Source organism: Magnolia sinica, chromosome 5 (assembly GCF_029962835.1).
Source record: "Magnolia sinica isolate HGM2019 chromosome 5, MsV1, whole genome shotgun sequence".
In the NCBI taxonomy this organism is placed as follows: Eukaryota; Viridiplantae; Streptophyta; class Magnoliopsida; order Magnoliales; family Magnoliaceae; genus Magnolia; species Magnolia sinica.
Window position 1 is genome coordinate 4,052,764 of NC_080577.1, and position 10,678 is coordinate 4,063,441.

General features: G+C 40.4%; 1 non-coding gene across 1 annotated transcript; it reads left to right on the forward strand.

The window, feature by feature from the left end:
- Positions 1-7,462: 7,462 nt before the first annotated feature.
- Positions 7,463-7,535, forward strand: TRNAA-CGC (transfer RNA alanine (anticodon CGC)). The gene has a single exon. It is a non-coding gene; the product is annotated as a tRNA-Ala (tRNA).
- The last annotated feature ends 3,143 nt before the right edge of the window (positions 7,536-10,678 follow it).

Consider the following 10,678-nt stretch of genomic DNA (forward strand, 5'->3'; position numbering starts at 1 on the left):
CCCCACCTTGCATCTCATTGCAGAAACTTTTCTTAAAGCCTTTTGCAGGGAATCCGCGTAAATATGCTACCTAATGCAATCCGAGTTCCGACTTCAATTGCGGAGAAGGAAGGCGTCAGGTGCGCACGTGACACTTGCGGCGACTATTTACATTAAAACATCACATCGGTGCTCTATCAACGTCTCCTCGGACAACAGAAATAGAAATTGCATCTTATGTGACTCCCCAAATCCGTACAGTCCATTTGGACCGTCTCATCGTTGATCTTGACGGTAGATTTCATCGGCCCAACCTTGGATTGTCCATGGATAAAAGCTGAGGTGTTATATAATACTCGGGCTGCACATACCGTTTGATATGCAGCCACTCAAAATTGTACACGTGGAATTTATTAACTCAAATGAAACTGATAAAAATCTGCATCCCACTGTGCCCAGGTCACAATCCTCCTATTAGATTGGTTGAATAATCCTAACCTCTCGTATTCATGGACACTTGTCTGTGAAATGAAGACCGTTAGATTTTGTATTATTATTTTAACAGTTCAGTGATGGTCAGATAATCAAATAAGCTTATTTTTTTTGCTTTATAGCCCATCTACATTGGGTGGCATAATTTGGACGGTTTAATTTAAATTTGCATGCCACGTCTGCAAAATTTAAGTAACTCTGCCGTGCCTATGCATTATCCACCGTACTTTGCCAGAGTACCAAAGTTCTCCTCCTCACAAATTTCATTGAATGTTCGGTCCTTTCGTGCACGTATGAATCTTGAGTTATTGCACCTGCCTTAAATGGCTTATCTTCATTTTTAAGTATTCGGCAGATTGATAAATAATAAATTTATTAGCCACAAAGTAAAAAATATATATTTAACTTCCAACACAAGCACTTGTCAGTCGAGTTTGTTTGGGATATCCTTAGTATACACCGTCTATCATGTGAGCCCATTCTTTGTTGTGTACCGTTCATTATGGTGGGCCCACCTTTGTTTTCAATTTGAACTGCCCATTGTATAGGGCCCACCTTTGTAGGCTAATGCGAGGCCCACCTTAGAAGTGGGCGGTCCATCATGCAAGATCAACTTTAAAGTGGGCCGTCCATTAAGCCATGCCTACCTTGGATGTAGGCCATTCATCATTAGAGATTGACCTTTGATGTGAACTGTCCTAATGTGGGGTCCACCTTGATATGGGTCAGTGTCATGTGGGGCCCACTATCAATGTTATCACCGACCATCATGTGGGGGCATATCTTTAATATCCATTGTCCATCATGTGGGCCCACCTTTTATGTGGGTCATCCATCATACATGGTCTACCTTGAATGTGGGCCATTTATCATCAGCACCTTTGATGTGGACCATTCATTATGTGGGTCCCACCTTGATGTGAGTCATTCATAATGTTGTTCATCATATGGGGTCCACTTTCAATGTTCACCATCCATCATGTGGAAAGCCCGCCTTTGATGTTGACCATCCATTATGTGTGTGGGGCTCACCTTGGATGTGGACCATCCATTATGTGGGGCTCAACTTGACGTGGGTCATCTATCATGTGGGGACCACCTTCAATGTTATTGTCCATCATGTGGGGCTACTTCAATATTCACGGCTTTGAGCCCACTTCTGAATGAGCCAAGCTCGGATGATAAGCTCGAAGGCAAGCTAAAGAAAAGCATGGTCAAGCCAAGTCAAGCCACGTTTGGCCCACCGCAAGTTAACTGAGCTGAATACCCACCCTAACAACTAAACTGCTCTGCATACATCTATGTATTTTAAATCTTTGTTCATTTATTTCTTTTATCCGGGTCTACGGAGCCTGTCCAGCATTGAATGACCGTGGGGAGGGAGACGGATTGGCTACTCCCCCTCACACCAGCCCCGTGGCTGGTGGTCGGTGCTCTGTGGCCCCCACCATGATGTACGTGTTTCATCCATTCCGTTCATAAATTTTTACAGATCATTTCATGGGTTGATACAAAAAATTATAAGGATATATACCTTAGCTGGGCCACACCACATGAGAAAAATAATGGATGGATATTCAATATTAAAATTCTCCTAAGGCCCACTGTACTGTTTATTTGACATCCAATCTGTTGATTTGGTCATAAAGATCCAGATGAAGGGAGAAAATAAATATCAGGTTAATCCAAAACTTTTATAGCCCCCAAAACGTTTTTAATGGTCAAAATTCATTCAACACTGTTTCCAGTAATGTGGTCTACTTGAGACTGATATATAATTAATTTTTTTTCTCATGTCATAAAATGATATATAAAAATAGATGGACGGAATGGATGACACACATACATCATGGTGGGCCCCACAGAGCACCGACCACCAGCCAATGGCTGGTGTCAGGGGGAGTAGCCAATCCGATCCCGAGGGGAGGGCCTTGTTATCTATACTAATGTCAGGGCTAGGACCTGGGGAAATAGGGCTGAGCTGGGGCCAACTCAGGTCTAGCTGAGCCCATTGCCACCTTACACGGCTCACCAAAGTAAAATATAGCAATGATTGCCATCTAATGGTAAATAGGGTAAGTGGAACATGGGTAGGCTCACCAAAGTAAAATATAGCAATGATTGCCATCTAATGGTAAATAGGGTAAGTGGAACATGCGTAGGCTCACCAAAGTAAAATATAGCAATGACTGCCACCTAATGGTAAATAGGGTAAGTGGAACATGAGTAGGAGAATTGGACGACTATCTAAGGTGAAGGGACCTTGATCTAGGCCAATCATCAGGCAGTGACCATGTTAAATACACCAGATGAAGAATCACAGGGTAACTGATGTGAGCCAAAGTCATTAATTTTCCTCCACAATGATTGAACCCAAAAATAGAGTGACTGAATAGTCCCATAATTAATTTCCTCTTATATTGACTGAACCAAAAAATACAGTCATTGAATAGGGGTCTGGTCCAGCCAGTTATAGCAAGAACGAGCGCTCACCATCATTAATTTGAGAATGAACTAAGCTCCCACTTGCTAAAGTGCTTCAGGCAGATTTGTTTGAAGACAATGTGAAATATCCATTAGTGTAGATTTGTATAGTTGAGTATATATAAGAATGATTATATACACACATACATACACTTCTTCATAATATAATTAGGTTTACATAAAACAGTTCATGAGCAGAACTGGACTGAACTTTGCCTCAGTTTAGCTCTGGTCGTTTAGCCAAGGGGCCTGGCTCAAGTTCGACTTGGCTTGATCATTGAGCTGACGTGGTCAACTCATCTTGGTTTGGTAATGGAATCGAGCCAAACTCATGTTAGGTTCAAGCCGATTCGAGTTCTAGCTAGTTTTAGGGAGGGTTTTGGGGCTTTGGCTCAGGCTGTGGCCATAGGTGAGTTATGTGGGCGGTGTGTGGGTCATGTTTGTTGTAGTCCCGTGGAGAGAGAGAGAGAGAGAGAGAGAGAGACAGACAGACAGAGAGCGCAAAATGAGAGTTGGGTGTGGCGAGCATGCTGGGCAACAAACGTGTCAGCCAACTAGCTAACTCAAAGTTGGTGTGGCTTTCTCCTAACTTCTCAAGTCAACTAGCTAACTCAATCAACTCAATGCAATTCGTAATGAACTGAGTCTCTTAGTTGGGTTCTTCTGTCAAACTATAATTGTGAGGCCGAATCCAATGCAAGCTTTCTGGATGCCCAGTATGAGGTGTAACATCCAATCAGTACATTATGCACATGTCCTTGTATTCCCCTCGGCTCCCACAAAAGGAAAAAAAAAAAAAGCCCAAGGGCCCTACCAAGAAAAATCATGCTTAAAACCTTTGAAATCACATGGTGTGGCCCACCTTAAATTTGGACATTTTGAAAATTTGGGGTTTCCATTCAATAGGTGGGGTGCATGATTAGGTATAGAAAACATAGTGGCCCCATAAAAAATGGAAGTTTTCAGATGGTACGCGTCTCCTTCCTTACCATTTCTCATGGCGTGTCCCACTAATTAAGTATTGGATCGGCCTGATTTTATTTTTATTTTTTCACCAGGGAGAACATGAAGGGTTGATGCACTAGTTAGATCTCATGCGCACATCATGGTGGGCCCGTTGTGTTGTAAGTTAAGCTTAATCTAAAAAGTTTTATAGTGGATCCATCCTCATACATTTCATACAAGCCAATATAAAACATAAAGAGTATTCATATTCACTCAACTGTCTCAGCTAACTCAATTACATTGATAGTGATTCCACGTGAGAATTTGAACAATTAGGCTCAGTTCGAGTTGACTCGGACTTGTATTGGATGTTGTTCCAAAATTCGCTAGAGTCAACCAGGCCATTGACTCGGTTCATTTTACCGAGTTGTGTTAATTCAGGACCAAAGCACACCATTGAACCAGTTGTGACTCAGCTCAAAATCTTGTCAATCTGAGTTGACTCAGCCTAGTTTCAAATTTAATCACCAGGTTTAGAGATAATGATTTGGGCTAAAGTGGTCGGTGGATGAATGATTAAGAAAATGTTGGGATACTTTCGGTATCCAAGATAGATTTGTCCACTTTAGTAAAGGGTCAACTTTAGTAATGGGTCAAGATCATGGAATCATTGCAGATCACAAAAGGAGTTGATCCAACGGCTCTGGAGGGCTGTGAGCTACTGTCCTTCTAAGCCATGGCCTGAGACCTGGCAATAAATGGATGGGATCTGAACCGTTAATTCGATAGCTGAATTAGTGAATGCACTGTAGATGAAAAATCACACTGTTTGGACACCCCTAACCCTTTTATTGATGCTGTACAAGTGTTCATTTGAAGGACAACAGTCACAAAAGGCTCACATTAAATGACAATTAAGTTTATTTGTTGGACGGTCAGGATCGCTCGATCAAGGCAATTTTCGGTCTGTAACCAATCAATGTTGCAGACTTATAAGAGTAAATATTATCATTTGTACAATACCATACCTTAGAGATACAAACCACAGGGAAAAGGCATTTTTATTCTTAGAAAAATTACCATGAAGATATTTACACATAATATATGGTTACCCTTAGTAATTGCCCAGGCAAAGCCTAGCCCACCTTTGCCCGTGTAGAATCTCTCTCTCTCTATAATAGAGAGGATCCTAGGAAAGGTTGATGTTTTAAAACCTCGGCTAGACTGGCTAGACCAGTTTCAACCAGAATGATCAGTGTCCTTTCTCACAAGGTACTGGGGATCCATTTATGGAATTGGACCTCCTCAATCACACTTGTTGTCCTGTTCAACATTTTAAATTGAGGAATCAAGTTGGCTAATGTACCACACACCAGTGATATACCTGGTGTGGGTACATATTGTGCAAATATGAGCACTGACACTCTTTGAGCTCCGAGTTGTACCAACGGTTCAGAGGAGATTAAAGTTACATGGTCCTTGAAATGATGTATTTATTATATCTACAATGTTTATCCATTTTTTCAGTATCATTTTAGGACACGAGACAAAAATGAATCATAAGGTCACAAAGACCTAGATGAAGTGGAAAAACAAATATCATATTGATCCAAAACTTCTAAGACCCCAAACAATTTAAATGGTAGATGTTCAATCCCTTATTGCTTTTTTCAGAATGGTTCACTTGGTAGATCTATCTTATTTTATGGCTCAAGCCTTATGGCGAGCTTGCCAAATGGGTGGACAGTTTGGATATACCACATACCTCGTTATGAGACCCGCGGAACTTGCTGACAACAATACACCAGCTAGATAGCTGATGTGTGGTGCCTCAGCCAATTCGCTTACCTAAATGCAGCTGTTCGGACCGAAACCATCCGGTCTTTTCTTTTTCTAGTTTTACCGAATCTAATTAATTTAATTACAATGCCACCGTACAACCATCATTTAATTCAATTTGAGGCTGTATCCCAAATTAACTCCTGTTCATCTCTCAATGGTTAAAAAGCTTAATTATAACCGTAGCTAAAACCCATTTCAAATAACCGGTCCATGTCAACAAATAACCCTTTATTAGTAAATAATTTAAACAATCCATTTTCATGGCCATTGATCAAATGGTTATAATCATCCAATCAAAGTGGTTCTTGAGACCTATGGCCAATCAAAAGGTGCCTTATCTTTATAGACAATCTAGATCAATTATTAAATTTTTATTTAATCAATCTGGACCATCCATTTTAATGGACATTGATTGAATGGTTAGCAACACCTGGTTAAAGTGGTTGTTGAGAATTATTGTCAATCAAGTGTGGGGCCTACATGATAGATGGTCTAGATTGATCATCAGAAAATTTTCTAGTATAATATTTTTTGGTCATAAAAAACCCGACTTATAAAATTATTTAATTATCTACCTACAAGAAGATTCGCAATTAATTTCGAGAATACGGTGATTCCATGAGATCTTACTATGACCCCTAACATGACGGGGCAAAGTACGTGTTAGAAATCCGAGCATAAGGCACACGTGCTAGAGATCCACACCATTCATCAGGTAGCGGGCATTATGAATATGGCATACATAAATCAGGGCAGTCCTTACACTTAGTAAGCTGAGTATATGGACCGTTCTCATCCATCTAGTTGAACTCGAATACATTAGCATGGAACATCTCGTATCCCAACCGTTCATTAGGTCCATCGTGTTCTTCTTCTACTAGTGTTCAAAAATCACAGAAATCAAATGGTCAAAACATTTATGAGTGGACTATTAACTTCTATAAACGATCATATCCATCTCTTTTTGCATGCGACTGATTGGACGGTTTTGATCATCAGATGACTACGAAAATGGACCTAATTGACGGTCCAGATAAAATATATAGGCAGTAAGGAGCGAACATGCAATGAAGTGCATGCCATGCATTCCATGCAGTTAGCCTACGAGATGATATCCCATCAATGTTTAAAGTATCATCCGAAACCGTTACATCTCGGCCAGATACGTATAGGTATTGCCCGTGAACAGCGCTGGTGTATCGGCCAGAAACAGATCGACACAGGGCGATACGTCACGTGATCAGGGCGAGTGATACGTTATGTGACACACCCGTTTCAAACCTTAGACGAGTTGTGCCGGGCCCAACCTGGGCGGATGGCCTTTTTCATAAGTCCAGAGCCTGGACGATTAATAAACGGGCTTGACCTTTAAGTCGGCCTGTCGCTCATGCCTGGTTTACGAGCCCAAACCCGGTCCGGAAACAAGACAAGCTATACGGGCCCATCGATAACCCTACTTGGGGTCTTATGAAGGGTACGGTTGCATTGCATCATTCCAAGGCTAGGAGGTTTAGATGAAGTAAATTGCTCTTCTCACAGAACATCCTAGCTAGGTTGGACAGCGAGTTGGGTTGGTTTCGCTGGGCCCTAGTCCAATCCCCTTTGGGCTGGGTCTCGAGCTAGCATTGTATCCTTGATTCGGACCCGGGCATGAGAGCTGTTGGGCTGTAAAATCATTTAACTTTATTTTTATAATATATAAATCGAAACCCTTTCATAAGGGGGTGTAGCTCATATGGTAGAGCGCTCGCTTCGCATGCGAGAGGCACGGGGTTCGATTCCCCGCACCTCCATTCCTACGTTGAATATGATTTTTTTTTTTTTTTAAGCCATTGATAAATAATAAAATAAAATGTGGTCCACCAGATATGTGAATGTGGCTAACTTTTGAACGAGCACATAGTTGGTAGTTACCTGCTGGATGGACAGGTTGAAGCAATTGGATCCCTGAATGTGGGGCCCACCATGATCATCCGTGCAGGCCATCCTTTGAGAGCTCATTTTAGGGCGTGATCCGGAAAATGAAGCATTTCCAAATCTTAGATGGACCACACCAATGGAAATAGTGGTGATTGAATACCCAACGTTAAATACTTCTTGCGAACCACCATAATGTTTATTTGCCATCCAGCCTATTAATAACGTCACAAAGACCTGGAAGAATGGACTACACGATTATTAGGTTGATCCAAAACTTTTATGGCCCATAATTTTTTAATGGTCAATCACCACTATTTCCCGTGGTGTGGTCCACCTTATATTTGGATTTGCTTCAATTTTTGGATTATGCACTAAGATGATCTCTCAAGACGAATGGACCGTATGAATGTAAGGCACATGCATCATGGTGGGCTCTATAAGAGGGATCTACCAACCTAGGTGAATCCAGGATCCACCGTTGAGGTCATAGAGTCAAGGCCCTTTCACCATAGAAGATGCCAAGTAAACGATTTCAATCTCGTGCATGGATGCTATGTTTGCGGACATGTCATGAAGTTCCCAAATTGCATTGCTTCTCGGATCCCCTTGAGGAAATGAATTCATGTTGGGCCTTGCTACACGGCTACGGTGGATTGGCTTTGCCTTCATTACATGTCCTCTATATCCATCTCAAATCTGAACCACTACTATAGTGGGCCCCACTATAGACAGGTCCAATTTCTCTACATCATCTTGATTATTTCTATATAACACAGGTAGCTGCTGAGCATTTTTGCTCCTGCATATGGTGAACTTTGAACGTTGAGAGGGATATGGAAAGGCACTTTAGATGAAAGGCATATTTTAAAAACTGGGGAGTGAACAGTTGTCCGTCCAACATTTTATATTTTACCTGCAACGAGCCTTTAAACACTTAGATTTTATCCTACTTCTTTGCATGTAGTCCACTTTAACGGCACAACTAAAAAGCCCTAAAACTATGTTTTTGTGGGACATTATGATGCATGTATGAAATCAGCTTCTAACATATATTTGAGGCTTCATTATAGTAGGATGGATGCGGATTGCATGCTAGCCACAAGTTGCTAATGGTTGATGCTCCGTGAGCCCGACCATAATGTATGCGTTTTACCCATGCTGTCCATTCATTTTGATAGTTCATTTTAGGGCAAGAGCTCAAAAATTAGGCACATCCAAATCTCAAGTGAACCACACTAAAAGAAATGATGGTGACTGAATGCCCACCATTATCAAGGTAATATTTTTGTTTTTCCTTCGTCTTTGTTTGTGTGACTAATCAATAAGCTGATGACAAGTAAACATTACGGTGAACCTGAGAAGGTTTTAATGGCAAGCCTTCAATCACCACCATTTTATGTGGTGTGACCCAGAATGGAGGGATAAAAGACACATCATAGTAGGGCCCACATAGCACTAACTAGTAGCAACAATCTGCTGAATCAGCGTCCTTACAGGGCATAATCCTATAAAAGCAAGACAGACCTAGTGTGATGTGCAATAGGAGGGGCGATGAGTACAATTTCTGTCCATAGTGCAGTCACCTTTCTCTATATCTCTGTCTTCATGCATTGCAGTTGCTACCTCCCTTTTTGTAGATAGGTAAGGGAAAAAAAAATAGATTATGCTCTCTCTCTCTCTCTCTCTCTCTCTCTCTGTTTTTACTTACCTTCTCTTGCTGAAAAAGAATGGTAATACTTCATACATATTGGAAGTTAATTGGCTTGGCTGAAAAACCCAAAAGTCTAGTCCAGAGTTGTAAGAGATTGTGGGTTAAAAGCGCCGACCATTGAAACCTTCCTAAGGCTCTTTTTAATTTTTATATGCCATCAAAATCATCCATAAGGTGATATTTATAGGATTAAGAAAACACATGTATAAGAAGGCTTGAATGTGAAATTCAATCCCTACTATTTTCTGTGATGTGGCACACTTGAACTTTGGATTTACCTCATTCTTCTTAACAGGAACCATTGAAACCAACTGATATAATTGATGCTACACTAACATGGCCCCTCATAGAGCTCTGGGATACACAGTTGCAAGAAACTCACATCCATGATCTAGCAGAGCGAGAAGAACCGTAATACATAAACCCATCCCTCAATAAGACACAAAGTAGGGAGACACATGGATGTGTATGTTGGCACCATGATGGATGACTCGTGTTTTAAATTATAACCAAAGAAACAATACCATCCATTACTTATCCATTATTTTTCCCATGGTTTATCTTATTATATATTTGATCATTAATTATTTCTGTTTTTTACTATCACTTTAATGGCATAGATTGAAAAAATTAGGATTTTCGACAGGGATTTAGAGACACAAAGCTAGGGACATGTACAGGGTAGACTTGATCAGGACATTACTTCTGTGCCCTGTGAACAGATGTCTACCATTTTATGGTTTTCTCAGCCCCATTGTACCAACTCTTTTTTAAAATGTGGGATTAAAGGTATTGAATTGCAATTGATCCAATATAAATTTTACTTAGCGTTTGGAAACAAAAGAAATGATTGAATTAATTCATGTGTTATATCATTTAGTCCTAATATAGAATATGGCAGAATTTTTGTGAATTCTAAAATTCACACAGTTTGTAAGCCCGCATTAATGTTGCATGTGTTTTATCTATGCCATTCAACCATAAAGGCCCTTTACACAGTGCAATTGAGTTGCATATGCATATAGGCGATTAATATTATTTATAAAATCAAATTATAATTCCATAGTACACCAAACACCGATTCTATGCAGTACCAAACACAATATTCTTTTCAATGACAAATTTTGATCCCAAACATGGGTTTGGATAGTCAAAATACCATGGTATTTCCTGACTTACAATTTTTTTAGTGTTAGCTCCACTTTTTTTTTTTTTTCCTTCAATTAGCTTGTTAGTACACACTCCACTTGTTGCAATTCAATAGCATTTAAACCCACATTCAAATGGCTAATACAACTAATTTTA